The 17,655-nt window shown below is 43.1% G+C and overlaps 1 protein-coding gene and 1 long non-coding RNA gene across 2 annotated transcripts in view; one reads left to right on the top strand and one right to left on the bottom strand.

Moving 5' to 3' along the window:
• Positions 1–17,655, bottom strand: part of LOC149985141 (uncharacterized) — a 714,490-nt gene that overhangs the window by 51,128 nt on the left and 645,707 nt on the right. The window lies entirely within an intron of this gene.
• lingo1a (leucine rich repeat and Ig domain containing 1a) overlaps positions 10,690–17,655 on the top strand; it is a 392,386-nt gene continuing 385,420 nt past the window's right edge. The window contains exon 1 of the mRNA XM_090201711.1: positions 10,690–11,414. The gene's annotated coding sequence lies outside the window, so the exon portion shown is untranslated. The remainder of the gene's footprint in view (positions 11,415–17,655) is intronic.

Here is a 17,655-nt window from a genome sequence, read left to right as displayed (position 1 = left end):
ACTCACGAGACTCCCAGTTAGACAGCAAATGTTCATTTTGTTCCATAAGGATAATTTTTATAGCCGAAATACCTCCTTTTCTTGTTCACGTTTGTTGAGAAATCCACCGGAAATTGCAGTCACGACGACGTCGAAAAAAATTCCAAATTAGATCCCTAATATCGACATAAACATGGCTAAGGTTTTTTATAATCAATCCTCGAGGTGTTTTTCAAATATCTATTTGATAATATATCAACTGGGACAATTGGCTTTTCAGTAGGAGCGAGAGGAAAAATGCCCACCTCTGTCTTTTACGCAAGAATCACTCTGAGAGCCCTCAGCTGGCCACTTACGCAATGTGTTCGTTTACACTCATTCTTCAACATAAAGGTGTGAAACTACGTCAAAATGCTGTAGACACCTTAGGGAATACGTAGAAAAATGAATCTGGTTGATATCCCTTTCAATGGCCAATAGGGGTACATAGGAACACAACGGTTTCAAAATAAGAGGCTGATTGGATTTTCCTCAGGGTTTCGCCTGCAATATCCGTTCTGTTATACTCACAGACAATATTTTTGACAGTTTTGACAGAATTTTCTATCCTAAGCTGTCAATTATATTCATATTCTAGCATCTGGTCCTGAGAAATAGGCGGTTTACTTTGGGAGGTTATTTTTCCAAAAATAAAAATAGTTCCCCCTAGTTTCAAGAGGTTAACCTCATAGTCTTTGTTTAATTTTGAAGTTTAAGGTCAAAAGAAGAAAAAATGCTTCAATGTTCCAATAATTTCAGAGGGCACTGTATCTACCTCGATCACTCCAGGATCCCTGCACATTGTAAATATGGTATTGAAACTGACCCTGTATATAGCTTCTTAATTTCTCATGTTCTTCGTATTTTTTGTGTGTTTTTGTTCAACATTATGGTATTTTTAATATTACATTGATATTGATGACTGCATTGTTTGGTTAAGAATTTGCTAGAAAGGCATTTCACTCTACTTGTGCATGTGACATTAAAACTATCACGTCTACTCCTGCTCCTCCCCTCCGGAGTGCAACTTCACCGGAATACCAACCACCGGTCCAGAGAATCATTGTTGCGCACACCTGGCACTCATCATTATGATTCACACCTGGACCTTATTCCCTCACCTTTATAGGTCCCTTCCTTTTGCTCATTCCTCAGTTGGTATTGCACCTGTGTTCATGTTACCTTGCTTCTGTTACGCTGTCTTGTTTCATGTTTGTTGTTTTCATTAAACGTTTTACCTGCACCTGCTTTTCGGCATCATCGTTACAGAATACCAACTCAAACAATAGAAACAGCAGGAAAATCGGACATCTTTCAGATGGTCGATGAACAGGGTTACCTTCTGGGTCAGCACCATGACCAGCTGGCACAACTCGGGACGGCCATGGAAAATGTCCTTCTCAGTTTGCAGTGTCTCGGAGAACCGTAGATGCATACAACTGGGGCTCTGTGTGTACAGTGGTCAAGGAGGGCACAGACTCCAGCGGTGTCCGGCACATCCGAATCCAGGATCTATTAGAACAGAAGGACAGTCACGTGATCTGCCATCCCTAGGGCCAGGAGTGAGAATTCCATCTTCAGGCTCTTTGGTGTCCATCTTGTTGGTTGACAGTCCCTCGTGTCCTGTGTCAACGGCTTTAGGGGATTCCGGTACCACAGGGAATTTTATGGATCAAACCCTTGCCTCTATCAATATTACTTCATACCTGATCTCCTCTCCTTTTCCGTTGCAAGGCCTCAATTGTCGACCATTAGGATCCGGAACCATTACACACATCACTCAACCGCTCACCCTCACCCTCACTGTGGAGTCCATTAATCAGGAGAGTATCCCCATCTTCTTCACCAGTTCACAAGATCATCCTCGGCCTCCCTTGGCTTCAACACCATAACCCCACCATTTTATGGCCGAGGATGAGAATCACAGACTGGTCACCTGAATGCCGGAGGACCTGCTTCCCTGTGATTCCATGTCATTTGAGAGTCCTTTGGTTGCCCTTTAGCCCAACATCCCAGAGGTATACCAGGATCTGAGGGAAGTATTCCCCAAGACCCGGGCCACCTGTCTCCCTCCTCATCACCCCTGGGACTGTGCCATCGACCTGCTTGCTGATGCAACACCTCCGAGCAGATACATCTATCCTCTGTCCGTGGCTGAAACCCAGGCCATGGAGGATAACATTCAGGGGGTGCTCCAACAGTGGTTCATCTGCACGTCCACTTCTCCTGTGTCGGCTGGTTTCTTCTTCGTGGCCAAGAAGGATGGAGGATTACACCCTTGCATTGATTACAGAGGACTCAATGAAGTTACCTTGAAGTATCGGTACCCCCTCCCATTGGTGTCATCTGCCATCGAGCCGCTCCGCATTGCCCGGTTCTTCACCAAACTGGACCTGCGGAGTGCCTACAATCTTATCCGTATCTGGGAGGGGATGAGTGGAAGACTGCGTTCTGCACAATGTCTGGTCACTACGAATACTTGGTGATGCCCTTTGGCTTAGCCAATGCTCCGTCATTGTTCCAGGCATTCGTCAACGAGGTGTTTAGGGACATGCTCGGACGCCAGGTTATCGTATACATTTATGGCATCTTTATCTGCTCGGTTAATCTGGTGGATCACATCACACACATTCGAGCAATCTTTAAAATGGCTTCAGAAGAAATGGCAGCAGTTTTACGGGTGCCCAACCTATTGTGCTATTATGTGTTTTTTTTCGCATTATTTGTAATTTATTTTGTGCATAATGTTTCTGCGACCGTATCTTAAAAAGATCTTCTGCTTATCAGGACAGCGATCACTCACCTCAGATCAGATCAGATTTCTTCAAGAAGCACAGGAGATTCTCCAAACACCCGACAGGGCCAACATCCCCGTTATTTGCAAGAGGAAGAAGCGCAGGTACAGGGAACACAGAGCGGGATGCCTCATGAGGACCCGCAGAAGGAGAGTGGGAAATCTGCCGTTAGCGTCAACATTACTCATATTTGTAAACAACAGCTGGTGCACGAAATCTGAGGAAGTCTCTAGATTTTGCTCGCCTGAAGCAGAGTATGTTGTGATAAACTGCAGGTCACACTACTTGCCTGACCAGATTTCAGCTATACTTTACATGGCTGTTTATTTACCACCGCAGACAGATGCTGGCACTAAGAACGCACTCAGTCAGCTGTATAAGCAAACAGGAAACCACTCACCGAGAGATGGCGCTCCTAGTGGCCGGAGACTTTAATGCAGGGAAACGTAAATCAGTTCTACCAAATTTCTATCAACATGTTAAAACTTCTTGCGACTCTCAAACCCGTAATCATAGCCTCAAACTAATTAGCATAACGCAGCGGACATAAATATCCCTAGAAAATCTTCCTATTCATGAAAATCACAAATTAAATATGAGACACAGCTTAGCCTTTTGTTAATCACACTGTCATCTCAGATTTTCAAAATACGCTTTACAGCCAACACTAGACAAGCATTTGTGTAAGTTTATCATAGCCTAGCATAGCATTATGCCCTGCTAGCGTCAGGCAACATTTTCACGAAAATAAGAAAAGCAATCAAATTAAATAATTTACCTTTGAAGAACTTCGGATGTTTTCACTCAGGAGACAACCAGTTAGATAGCAAATGTTCCTTTTTTCCAAAAATAACATGTTTTTAGGCGAAAAAGCTCCCGTTTGTTCTTCACGTTTGGTTGAGAAATCGACCGGAAAATGCGGTCACTACAACGCCGAACCTTTTTCCAAATTAGCTCCATAATATCGACAGAAACATGGCAAACGTTGTTTAGAATCAATCCTCAAGGTGTTTTTCACATGTCTATTCGATAATATATCTGTCGGGACAATTGGTTCCTCATTAGAAGCGATTGGAATAATGGCTAGCTTGATTTTCTGCGGGAGCCATCATGTGACCACTTGCTCAATGTGGTCCCTTACGGCTATTCTTCAACATAAATGCGTAAAAAGACATCACAATGCTGTAGACACCTTGGGGAATATGTAGAAAACGTAAACTAGTAGTAAAATAGTAAAATGGCCTGAGTAAAAGCAACACAGCTGAACACACCATCCCCACTGTCAAACATGGTGGTGGCAGCATCATGGTTTGGGCCTGCTTTTCTTCAGCAGGGACAGGGAAGATGGTTAAAATTGATGGGAAGATGGATGGAGCCAAATACAGGACCATTCTGGAAGAAACCCTGATGTAGTCTGCAAAAGACCTGAGACTGGGACGGAGATTTGTCTTCCAACAAGACAATGATCCAAAATATAAAGCAAAATCTACAATGGAATGGTTCAAAAATAAACATATCCAGGTGTTAGAATGGCCAAGTCAAAGTCCAGACCCAATCGAGAATCTGTGGAAAGAACTGAAAACTGCTGTTCACAAATGCTCTCCATCCAACCTCACTGAGCTCGAGCTGTTTTGCAAGAAGGAATGGGAAAAAATGTCAGTCTCTCGATGTGCAAAACTGATAGAGACATACCCCAAGCGACTTACAGCTGTAATCGCAGCAAAAGGTGGCGCTACAAAGTATTAACTTAAGGGGGCAGAATAATTTTGCACGCCCAATTTTTCAGTTTTTGATTTGTTAAAAAAGTTTGAAATATCCAATAAATGTCGTTCCACTTCATGATTGTGTCCCACTTGTTGTTGATTCTTCACAAAAAAAATCAGTTTTACATCTTTATGTTTGAAGCCTGAAATGTGGCAAAAGGTCGCAAAGTTCAAGGGGGCCGAATACTTTCGCAAGGCACTGTAAGGAGTCATTGGCATGCAGCGCTTTCAAAATATGGGGCACTTCCTGATTGGATTTTTATCTGGGTTTCGCCTGTAACATCAGTTATGTTGCACTCACAGACAATATCTTTGTAGTTTTGGAAACGTCAGAGCGTTTTCTATCCAAAGCTGTCAATTATATGCATAGTCGAGCTTCTTGTCGTGACAAAATATCCCGTTTAAAACAGGAACGTTTTTTATCCAAAAATGAAATACCGCCCCCAATGTTCCAAGAGGTTAAATGTGCAACTAGAGTGAAAAAAAAGTCTAGATCTCCTGTACTCCACACACAGAGACGCGTACAAAGCTCTCCCTCGCTCTCCATTTGGTAAATCTGACCACAACTCTATCCTCCTGATTCCTGCTTTTTTATAAAGAAAGATTTTATGGGATTCTTCCGATGGCATTGAGGAGTACACCACATCAGTCATTGGCTTTATCAATAAATGCATCGAGGATGTCGTCCCCACAGTGACTCTATGTACATACCCTAACCAGAAGCCATGGATTACAGTCAACATTCGCACTGAGCTAAAGGGTAGAGCTGCCGCTTTCAAGGTGCGTGACTCGAATCCAGAAGCTTAAACAAATCCTGCTATGCTCTGTGACGAACCATCAAACAGGCAAAGCGTCAATACAGGGCTAAGATTGAATCATACTACACCGGCTCCGACGCTCATCTTAAGTGGCAGGGCTTGCAAACTATTACAGACTACAAAGGGAAGCACAGCCGCGAGCTGCCCAGTGACACAAGCCTACCAGACGAGCTAAATCACTTCTATGCTCGCTTCGAGGCAAGCAACACTGAGGCATGCATGAGAGCATCAGCTGTTCCGGACGACTGTGTGATCAAGCTCTCCATAGCCGATGTGAGTAAGACCTTTAAACAGGTCAACATACCCAAGGCTGAGGGGCCAGATGGATTACCAGGACATGTGCTCTGGGCATGTGCTGACCAACAGGCAGGTGTCTCCACTGACATTTTCAACTTGTCCCTGATTGAGTCTGTAATACCAACATGTTTCAAGCAGACCACCATAGATAGTCCTTGTGCCCAAGAACACAAAGGCAACATGCCTAAATGACTGCAGACCCGTAGTACTTACGGGTAGTACTTTAGCCATAAAGTGCTTTGAAAGGCTGGTAATGGTTCACATCAACACCATTATCCCAGAAACCAGACCCACTCCATTTTGCATACCATCCAAAGAGATCTACAGATGATGCAATCTCTATTGCACTCCACAATGCCCTTTCCCACCTGGACAAAATGAACACTTATGTGAGAATGCTATTAATTGACTACAGCTCAACGTTCAAAACCATAGTACCCTCAAAGCTCATCAATAAGCTATGGGATCCTGGGACTAAATACTAGCCTCTGCAACTGGATCCTGGACTTCCTGACGGCCCGCCCCCAGGTGGTGAGTGTAGGTAGCAACACATCTGCCACGCTGATCCTTAACACTGGAGCCCCACAGGGGTGCGTTCTCGGTCCCCTTCTGTAGTCCCTGTTCACCCACGACTGCATGGACAGGCACGACTCCAACACCATCATTAAGTTTGCAGACAACACAACAGTGGAAGGCCTGATCACTGACAACGACGAGACACCCTATAGGTTGGAGTTCAGAGACCTTGCCGGGTGGTGCCAGATTAACAACCTATCCCTTCAATGTAACCAAGACTAAGGAGATGATTGTGGACTTCATGAAAAGGAGGACCGAGTACGCCCCCATTCTCATCGACGGGGCTGTAGTGGACCAGGTTGAGAGCTTCAAGTTCCTTGGTGTCCATATCACCAACAAACTAGAATGGTTCAAACACACCAAGACAGTTGTGAAGAGGGCACAACAAAGCCTATTCCCCCTCAGGAGACAAAAAATATTTGTTATGGGTCCTGAGATCCCAAAAATGTTCTACAGCTGCAACATCGAGAGCATGGTTGCTTCACTGCCTGGTACGGCAATTGCTCGGCCTCCGACCGCAAGGCACTACAGATGATAGTGCGTACGGCCCAGTACATCACTGGGGCTAAGCTGCCTGCCATCCAGGACCTCTGCGCCAGGCGGTGTCAGAACAAGGCCCTAAAAATTGTCAAAGACCCCAGCCACGCCAGTCATAAACTGTTCTCTCTACTACCGCATGGCAAGTGGTACCGGAGTGCCAAGTCTCAGACAAAAAGGCTTCTCAACAGTTTTTAACAGCCATTAAGTCTCCTGAACATGTAATCAAATGGCTACCAAGACAATTTGCATTGTGTGCCCCCCAACCCCTCTTTTACACTGTTGCTACTCTCTGTTTATCATATATGCACAGTCACTTTAACTATACATTCATGTACATACTACCTCAATTGGCCCGACCAACCAGTGCTCCCGCACATTGGCTAACCGGGCTATCTGCATTGTGTCCCGCAACTCACCATCCGCCAACTCCTCTTTAAGCTACTGCTACTCTCTGTTCATCATATATGCATAGTCACTTTAACCATATCTACATGTACATACTACCTTAATCAGGCTGACTAACCGGTGTCTGTATGTAGCCTTGCTACTTTTATAGACTCACTACTGTACATAGCCTCGCTACTGTTTTTCACTGTCTTATTTACTGACCTATTGTTCACCTAATACCGTTTTTGCACTACTGGTTTGAGCCTGTAAGTAAGCATTTAACTGCAAGGTCTACACCTGTTGTATTCGGCGCACGTGACAAATAAACTTTGATTTGATTTGAACGCCTCCTTGCCCATCACCTGGTAGTCAAGGCTGATAAGTGTCAATGCCATCAGAGGGCGGTCTACTTCTCGGGTTACCAAATCAGCCCGCAAGGAGTGACGATGGATGACAAGAAAGTAGATGCAGTCAGTTCATGGCCAGTCCCAACCATCATTAAAGGGTTACAACAGTTTTTGGGGTTTGACAACATCTACCGTCGTTTCAACTGGAACTTCAGCTCTGTAGCCGCTCCTCTCACCTCTCTCCGTAAGGGAGAGCCCCTTAGGTTGGTGTGGGGTCCAGCAGCCGACGAAGCCTTACGTCTTCTCAAGGGGCATTGCACCTCCGCCCTAGCGCTGAAACATCCAGATCCAACGATATCCTTTGTGGTGGAGGTGGACACTTCCAAGGTAGGCGTGGTGGCAGTTTTGTCTCAATGACAGGGGAACCCACTGAAGTTGTACCCATGTGCGTTTTATTATAAGAAACCGTCCCCTACAGAGAGGAACTACGACGTTGGCGATCGGGAGCTCTTGGTGGTGACGTTGGCATTAGAGGATTGGAGACACTGGCTGGAGGGCACCAAGGAACCATTTGTCAACCTCATCGACCACAGGAACCTGAGGTACATGCGGACAGCGAGGAGGCTGAATCCACGGCAAGCAAGGTGGGTCCATTTCTTCACAAGTTTTAACTTCACGCAAACGCATCGCCCAAGCTCAAAAAACACCAAGGCCGATGCCTTGTCGCGCTACTATTCGGGAGAGGGCCCTGTCCTGAGTGAGCCTATAATCCCATCCTCCCGAGTGATAGCTCCTGTGGAATTTGACGTAGATGTTGAGATCTGCCAGGCTCCGGAGAGGGAGCCCACACCGCTGAACTGTCCTCCCTGGCGCACCCTGGCTGCTGACCTGGGCGCACACAGCTGTCGTTGCTGGACATCCAGGTATTTCTCGCACCATCCACTCCATCGCTGAGAAGTACTGGTGGTACTGCTAGCCTCTGTAACTAGCAAGCGAAGCTAAAGAGATTACAAATGGGTTAGCATAACTCTAAAGTAGTTTTTCTAAATATTAGCTAGCTGGCAATCATTTGAGGGCAGCAAACATGTTCACCACACATTATATTGAAAACGTGCCTCTCGGTCCAAAAACATTGTGCTGATGCCCACTGTATGCGCTTTCTGTCATTGTTCCACCTGTCACCAGAGGGCGGCAGAGACCATCCTAAAGACAATTATGACACTCAGGTGTGTTCTATTACTCTTGATTTCCCTGTTAACCTCACTAGGCTATGTGGAACGCTAGCGTCCCACCTTGCCAACATCCAGTGAAATTGCAGAGCGCCTAATTCAAATACAGAAATACTGATTATAAAAATTCAGAAAACATACAAGTATTTTACATAGGTTTAAAGATGAACTTCTTGTGAATCCAACCACGGGGTGAGATTTCAAAAAGGCTTTACGGCGAAAGCATACCTTATGATTATTTGAAAACATCGCCCAGCAGACAAATCATTACAAACATTAACCAGCCAAGTAGAAGAGTTACACAAGTTAGAAATAGAGATAAAATTAATCACTTACCTTTGATGATCATCATATGGTTGCACTCAGAAGACATTCATTTACTCAATTAATGTTCATTTTGTTCGATAAAGTCTCTCTTCAAATCCAAAAACCTTTGCGCGTTTTCTTCAGTAATCCACAGACAAACGCGTTCACAATAGGCAGACAAAAAATCTAAATTGTATCCGTAAAGTTCATAGAAACATGTCAAAGGATGTTTATATTCAACCCTCAGGTTGTTTTTAGCCTAAATAATCGATAATATTTCAACTGGACAAAAACGTCATCAACAAAAAAGGTTAACAAGAAAGGCACTATCGGTCGCACGCATGAAAAAGCTCTGTGACACGGCAGGGTTCAGTCATTCAGACTGCTCTTACTCCCTAATTTTTCAGAATACAAGCCTGAAACAATTTCTAAAAACTGTTGACATCTAGTGGAACGCATAGGAACTGCAATTTGAGTCCTAAGTCCATGGATACTGTAATGGAATTGAATAGAAAACTACAACAACAAAAAAATTATATTTCCTGGATGTATTTTTCTAAGGTTTACGCCTGCCAAAACAGTTCTGTTATACTTACAGACACTATGTTAACAGTTTTGGAACCTTTAGAGTGTTTTCCATCCAAATCTACCAATTATATGCATATCCTATCTTCTAGGCTTGAGTAACAGGCATTTTAATTTGGGCACACTTTCATCCAAATTTCCAAATGCTGCCCCCTACCCTAGAGAAGTTAAATTGTTTTCTGTTGTGCTTTGCAGAAGCTTGAATTGTTTACCATGTGCGGTCGTTTCCTGAGTGAGTTTGAGTAGTGTTGTTTTTTTCAAGTGTACTGTGATCCTGCGGCTATAGTAAAGTATTATGTTTATCCTTAACCACAGATTCCTTGTCTGGACTCTTTTCTGCACCTGGGTCCAACATCACAGCAAGCTTCTGCTTAAACATGGACCCAGCAGAGATCATCCAGATCGAGAATGTTGTAACCCACCAAGGAGCACTTCTGGGGCGGCAGCAAAAACAACTCTCCCAAATATCAGAGACCCTCTGGGCTTTTGCCTACTTCCTCCAACCACAGTCCAACCTCAACCCAGGAAGAGCCAATGCCATAGTCTCATCACCCAGCGCTACAGGCGTCGCCGTAGTTCTTTCAGGGAATCTGCACCGGGAGCCTAAGATCCCAGCCCCCGAGCGGTATGACGGCTACCCGGGAGGATGCAAAGGGTTCCTCCCTCAGTGTTCTTTGGTGTTCGTGCTACAGTCCTCGTTCCACACCGTTCGGGCCATGATCGCCTACATCATCTCTCTACTCTCGGGCAAGGCCCTGGCATGGGCAACAGTGGTGTGGGAACAGCAGCCTCCATCCTTAACTTCTTATGGCTGGGGGGCAGTATTGAGTAGCTTGCATGAATAAGTTGCCCAAACTAAACGGCCTGCTCCTCAGTCAGATACATCATCATAACATCATTGTATGGCCGGGTACCAGCAGCGTTTTGTATGCGTAACAGAGTTTGGGCAGCCATTGCCTTTCCCTCTCCTACTGAAAAAGACAGTTCCGGTTGATATATTTTATATATATATATTTTATATTTTAAAACCTGTTAAATCTACCCCCACCTTTTTTGAAAATTCTGTTAAAAATCGCGCAACTTTTCAGCGTCCTGCTACTCATGCCAGGAATATAGTATATGCATATGATTAGTATGTGTGGATAGAAAACACTCTGAAGTTTATAAAACTGGTTAAATCACGGCTGTGACTATAACAGAGCGTGTGTTTCATTGAAAAACGCAAGAAAAACTGCTCTCTGAAAGCAAAAAATAATTTCCATAAGTCACTTCCACCAGTTGTTAAAGGAGAACAGAATTTAATGGAAATTTGCCTGCACTTCATACAAATTCCGCACGATGGCGCCATTGTACTAATTTTCAATCGAATTAATTGTTGGAAAATCCATCTGTCTGACCCCAAGTTTTCCAGTCTTCACCCGGATGCAGTTCAAGGAGAGATCAGATTGCATTGTTTTTGAAGTGAGGACCTATTGAAGAGACATCGCCCTGTAATCGTTTTGATAGATTATAAACGTTTACTAATACCTAAAGTTGGATTACAAAAGGATTTCGAAGTGTTTTGTGAAAGTTTATCGTCGACTTTTTTAATTTTAAAAAATTACGCAGCGTTTAAAAACGATGAATTTTTCTGAATGACACTACTTCAATACAAAGCTATTTTGGGTATATATGGACCGATTTAAACGAAAAAAAGACCCAATAGTGATGTTTATGGGGCATATAGGAGTGCCAAGAAAGAAGCTCGTCTAAGGTAATGAATGTTTTATATTTTATTTCTGCGTTTTGGGTAGCGCCGTCTATCGCAAAATCTGTTGTTTACGTGTCGAGCTGGCATTTTGGGGGGTGCATGCTATCAGATAATAGCTTCTGATGCTTTCGCCGAAAAGCATTTTAAAAATCTGACTTGCTGGCTAGGTTCACAACGAGTGTAGCTTTAATTTAATACCCTGCTTGTGAATTTTGATCAAGGTTTGAGTTTTAACGAGTACATTTAGCATTTAGCGTAGCGCATTTGCATTTCCAGGTGCCTTCTTGGGACATGTGCGTCTCAAGTAGATTCAAGAAGTTAAAAACAACTAAAAATGTTTGACATGTTTCTGTGTACATAACGGTTACTATTTGGCATTTGTCTGCGATGTCATGACCGCTCTTTCCTGTGGATTCCTGAACATAACGCGCCAAACAAACTGAGGTGTTTTGGCCCAAAAATGTATCTATGGAACAAAAGGAACATTTATTGTGTAACTGGGAGCCTCGTGAGTGAAAACATCTGCAGATCATCAAAGATCATCATAAACGATTAATTTGATTGCTTTTCTGATTTTAGTGATGCTACTCGTGATGCTACTTGATGCTAGGTGTTCATAATGTTTTGTCGAGTGATCGATAAACTTACACAAACGCTTGGATTGCTTTCGCTGTAAAGCATATTTTCAAAATCTGACACGACAGGTGGATTAAAAGGCTAAGATGTGTTTTGCTATATTGCACTTGTGATTTCATGAATATAAATATTTTTTGTAATATTATTTAAATGTGGCGCTATGCAATTCAACAGTTGTTGATGACAATTATCCCGTTAACGGGATGTCATCCATAAGAAATTAAGCTCTATATTAGCCTTCACTGCCGAGCTGCGACGAGTCCTCGACCACCCAGTTGGAGGACGAGAAGTGGCCAGCCGACTGTTAACTTCTTGGTGAAAGGGGGCAGTATTGAGTAGCTTGGATGAATAAGGTGCCCAGAGTAAACTGCCCGCTACTCTGTCACAGATGCTAATATATGCATATTATTAGTAGTATTGGATAGAAAACACGGTGAAGTTTCTAAAACTGTTTGAATGATGTCTGTGAGTATAACAGAACTCATATGGCAGGCGAAAACCAAATTCAACCAGGAAGTGGGAAATCTGAGGTATGAAGTTTCATTTAAGTGATTGCCTATCCAATATGCTGTGTCTATGGGGCCAGATTGCACTTCCTAAGGCTTCCAGCAGAAGTCATGCATTAAGAACAAGTTTATCTTTAATTCTATGTCAAATATGTATCTTTCATCAAAGTTTATGATTAGTATTTCTGTTATTTGATGTTGCTCTCTGCAATTTCTCTGGATGTTTTAGAGGCATTTCTGAACATGGCGCCAATGTAAACTGAGGATTTGGATATAAATATGAACTTGATCGAACAAAACATAAATGTATTGTGTAATATTGAGTCCTGGGAGTGTCATCTGATGAAGATTGTCAAAGGTTAGTGATTAATTTGATCTGTATTTCTGCTTTTTGTGACTGCTCTCTTTGGTTGGAAAATGTCTGAATTCTTTCTGTGACTAGTTGCTGACCTAACATAATGATATGTTCTGTTTTCGTCAAAAAGCCTTTTTGAAATCGGACACTGTGGTTGGATTAATGAGAAGTGTATCTTTAAAATGTATGGTTGAGGAATTTTAATGCTGACATTTTTGTTGATATGAATTTGGCACCCTGCAATTTCACTGGCTGTTGGCGAGGTAGGACGCTAGCATCCCGAATGATCCCAGAGAGGTTAAGCATCCGCCAAGGGGCCAGACCAGTGACTGACTTTGTCATTGAGTTCACCACCCTACCCGCCTACACCCAGCATTTACGAGCCCATGGGATGCACACATTTGAGCCCACAGGAGCGTGACAGGCGCATGTGCGAACACTGCTGCCTCTTTTCCGGAGTTCTCCGCTATCTCTGCGCTAAATGCCCAGAGCTGACAGGAAATTCCAGGGCTCTCCAGGACAAGGGGAAACCCTGACGAGCTGTGCAGTTACCTACCGGCTACCCAGTCACCGTCTGTCACTACCCGCAAATCTCTACTGGGACAACCGTCAGCACCAGATTCAAGCCTACGCGGACTCCGGTGCCGCAGATCATTTCAGGACTTCACCAGAGAGTTACAAATCCCCTTCGTGAAATGTCCATATCTCTGCAGATTCAAGGCCTCGATGGATGGCCCATTGACTCCGGTCAGGTGGAATATCAGACCAAGCCCATTCTATTGCAGGTTGGGGGGAACCACTTTGAGACTTAGTTTTCTTTTAATCACTGCTCCCGAGGACTCACTTATCCTAGGGTACCCCTGGCTAGCTCTACATAACCCAATATTATCCTGGTCCACGGGACACCTCCTAGACTGGGGTAAGGACTGCCAGACTAAATGTCTAAGAACCCCACCAAGAGCCTCGTTGTGTCCTCCTGCATCCGTTGATGACCAAGACTTCTCCGCTCTCCCTCACGAATATTTCACTCTTCGGGAGGCCTTCAGTGACAGGCAAGCTGCCACGCTTTTTCCCCCATCGTCCATACGACTGTGCCATAGAACTCCTTCCTGGCTCCACACCTCCCCGGGGCCATCTGTACTCCCTCTCGATCTCTGACGCAGCAGTCATGGACAATTACATCCGGCAGTCACCCATCTACATCCCCAGCTTTTGCAGGATTCTTCTTCATGGGTAAGAAGGATGGCCTGAGTCCTTGCATCGATTACAGAGGGCTGAACTGGATTATAATCAAGAACCATTACCCCCTACCCTTGATGTTCGCCACCTTGGAGTTGGTCCAATTCTTCACCAACTGGACCTCCGCAACACTTACAATCTGGTGAGAATCAGGGAGGGAGATGAGTTGAAACTGCCTTTAACACCCCTAGTGGACACTGAGTATTTAGTCATGCCTTTCGGATTACTGAACACACCGGCAGTCTTTCTAGCATTGGTCAATGACACTCTTAGGGATATATTGAATCGTTTTGTCTTTGTTTACCTCAATGACATCCTGATCTTCTCCAAAACCTTTCCGGAACACATACTGCACGTCCGCCAAATCCTTAGCTTCTTGGTGACAGGGGGCTGTATTTTCAGGTCCGGATGAAATGCATGCCCAGATTCAACTGCCTGCTACTCATCCCCAGAAGATAAGCTATGCATAGTATTAGTAGATTTGGAAAGAAAACACTGACGTTTCTACAACTGTTTGAATCATGTCTGTGAGTATAACAAAACTTATGTAGCATGCGAAACCCAGAGGAAAAACCATTCCGATTTTTTTTTTTTTAGGTGACTCTTTTTTCAATGCATTTTCATTGGGAATCCAGATTTCTAAGAGACCTTCTTGCAGTTCCTACCGCTTCCACTGGATGTCACCAGTCTTTAGAAATCGGTTGAGGTATTTTCTTTGTGTATTGAAGAAGTAGCCCTGTTCAAAACGAGGGTCACTTCAAGTGTACTGTTTGTTAGAGGTGCGTGACCAGAAAGGTAGCGTCAGTTTGTTTGAGAAAGCATAAGATGCTATTATCTGATGAAAGCACAACAGTAAACAATGAGAGTAGCATATTTCAACTCTGCAGGCGCGAAACAAAACGCAGAAATAAAATATAAATCATGCCTTACCTTTGACAAGCTTCTTTTGTCGGCACTCCTATATGTCCCATAAACATCACAAATGGTCCTTTTGATCGATTAATTCCATCAATATATATCCAAAATGTCCATTTATTTGGAATGTTTGATCCAGAAAAACATCGGTTCCAATTTGCTCAACGAGACTACAAAATATCTCAAAAGTTACTTGTAAGCATTGTCCAAACATTTCAAACTACTTTTGTCATACAACTTTTGGTATTTAACATAAATAATGGATACAATTGAAGACTGGATATACTGTGTTCAATACCGTAGGAAAACAAAGTGGAGCGTGCTTTCAGGTCACGCGCCTCTAACAAAGAGTACACTAGACTCGAGCCTCATTCTGAACAGTGTTACTTCTTAATTTCTCAAAGGAAAAACCTCAACCAATTTCTAAAGACTGTTGAAATCCAGTGGAAGTGATAGGAACTGTAGGAAATTTAATTAGAAATCTGGATTCCGAATGAAAACTCATTGAAAAGAGTGAACTCAAATGAAAAATATGAATGGTTTGTCCTCAGGGTTTCGCCTGCCAAATAAATTCTGTTATACTCACAGATATGATTCAAACAGTTTTAGAAACTACAGAGTGTTTTCTATCCATGTCTACTAATACTATGCATATCTTAGCTTCTGGGTTTGAGTAGTAGGCCGTTTACTTTGGACACGCTTTTCATCCGGACGTGAAAATACTGCCCCCTGTCCCAAAGAGGTTAAACACTGATTCCTCTTCTGGTCTCTTATCTTCACCTGGGTCCAACCTCACCACATCACACTTTCAATAACTTGATTGCATCAAGGCTGAGGGGAAATCCACACACATTGCATCCATGACCATCTCCTGAGGTGGTCCGCCATAATCAGGCCACAATGCAACCTGTCTTTTCATTGCGACCTTCGTAATCTCATAGCCAAAGTCTGTTAGTGTCAAGTGTAGATATAGCCTATGATGTTCAATTGACTGTCTACCTATATGTATGTTTCTTCCTTTTAGAACTTTTAGTATCCAATAATACAACTTCACTGCAGAATCTTTTTCTATACATTGGTAACATTATATTTAGACTCTTTAAAAGTTAAGTCCCGATATGGGGGACTTTGGGCAGTTCTGGTCCGGTTCTGACTGACATTTTGGTGTACAAAGTGCTCTGTGAACATAGGGTCCCGTGCCTTATAATGCCAGATTGCCCCATCTGTCTACTCTCAGCTTCACTCTTTCAGTGGAGCTGAGTTAAAGTTTTAGGTTTCACACCCCACATTTGAATAGGGGTGTTCTGGCCTATCCAGACAAATAATTGACTTTCTCTTCCTTTGAATGAGTGAGCTCAGCCTGCGAGATGGCATATAAACAGTGATAGTCTAGTGCAGGGGTGTCAAACTCATTCAATGGAGTGTCTTCAAGTTTTGGGTTTATCCTTTCAATTAAGTCCAAGACAACCAAGTGTGGGGAGTTCCTTACTAATTAGTGCAGTGACCTTAATTCATCAATCATAGACAAGGTAGGAGCGAAAAAACATTGGCCCTCCATTGAATGAGTTTGACACCTGTGGTCTAACGTATTCAGTCATTGTGGTTTCATCACACCTTGATTTCTCAGCCGGATTTAGAGCTCTCAACATGAAGAAAATAAATGTATAGAATTGAAACAATACCACTTTCTCTTGGTCACAGATGGTAAAACCACTTTGCTGAAGTTGTAACGAGTCTACACAAGTTTGAATGGTGTCTGCAATGCGCTCAGTGGCGGCAGGTAGCCTAGTGGTTAGTGTTGGACTCGTAACCGAAAGGTTGCAAGATCAAATCCCCAAGTTGACAAGGAAAAAATCTGTCGTTCTTCCCCTGAACAAGGCAGTCAACCCACTGTTCCTAGGCCATCATTGAAAATAAGACTTTGTTCTTACCTGACTTGCCTGGTAAAATAAAAAACATTTAGGAGAAAATTCTCTATGATTTTTCATGATATTTGTACAACGTATCTGAACTTGTGTTGTCGAAAGTGAGTACACTGCAGCAATTTATAAAAATGTTTTACCAGAAAGGTGAGTTCCAGACCTTTTATATAACTATGCAACATCACCATTTATTGTTTTTGGCCATCTCAAAGAAAAATAATTTCATTTGGGTATGTCTATTTAGGCGGAAATCTAAATTTTGCCCTATCATTCAAGAGGTTGGTACTGTTATCATTATGGTATAGCAAATAAACCAACTCTATGTCCAACCTTTTCAACCAACATTACCAGAATTGTTCAAGTTTATTCATGTAATTAATGTTACATCACCGTAGCAGCAGCAACATTTTACAGACTTAACCATCCTCCCCTTGTGAGAGGAATGTGTCCGTAAGGAGTGTAGAGAGGAGAAACTAAGCAGGATGTTCTATCTTTGAATTATTGTTGAACTGATCCTTTTTTGAAAGTTAAGCAAACAAGTTTCCTCAAATCTCTGGCACTTCCCTCAGAAAAATATTCCAAAACTCAAATTTGTGAAAAACCAAGAGATGGTTAGATATACTTTTGACAAGCTGCCTTAAGTTTTCTTAAATTTCAGGCCATAGTTTATG

This window comes from Oncorhynchus mykiss, chromosome 2, assembly GCF_057628025.1.
Source record: "Oncorhynchus mykiss isolate SJ-2025 chromosome 2, ASM5762802v1, whole genome shotgun sequence".
NCBI classification, from domain to species: domain Eukaryota; kingdom Metazoa; phylum Chordata; class Actinopteri; order Salmoniformes; family Salmonidae; genus Oncorhynchus; species Oncorhynchus mykiss.
The sequence above is the reverse complement of the archived record's forward strand: the minus strand, read 5'-3'. Positions and strand labels throughout refer to the sequence as shown.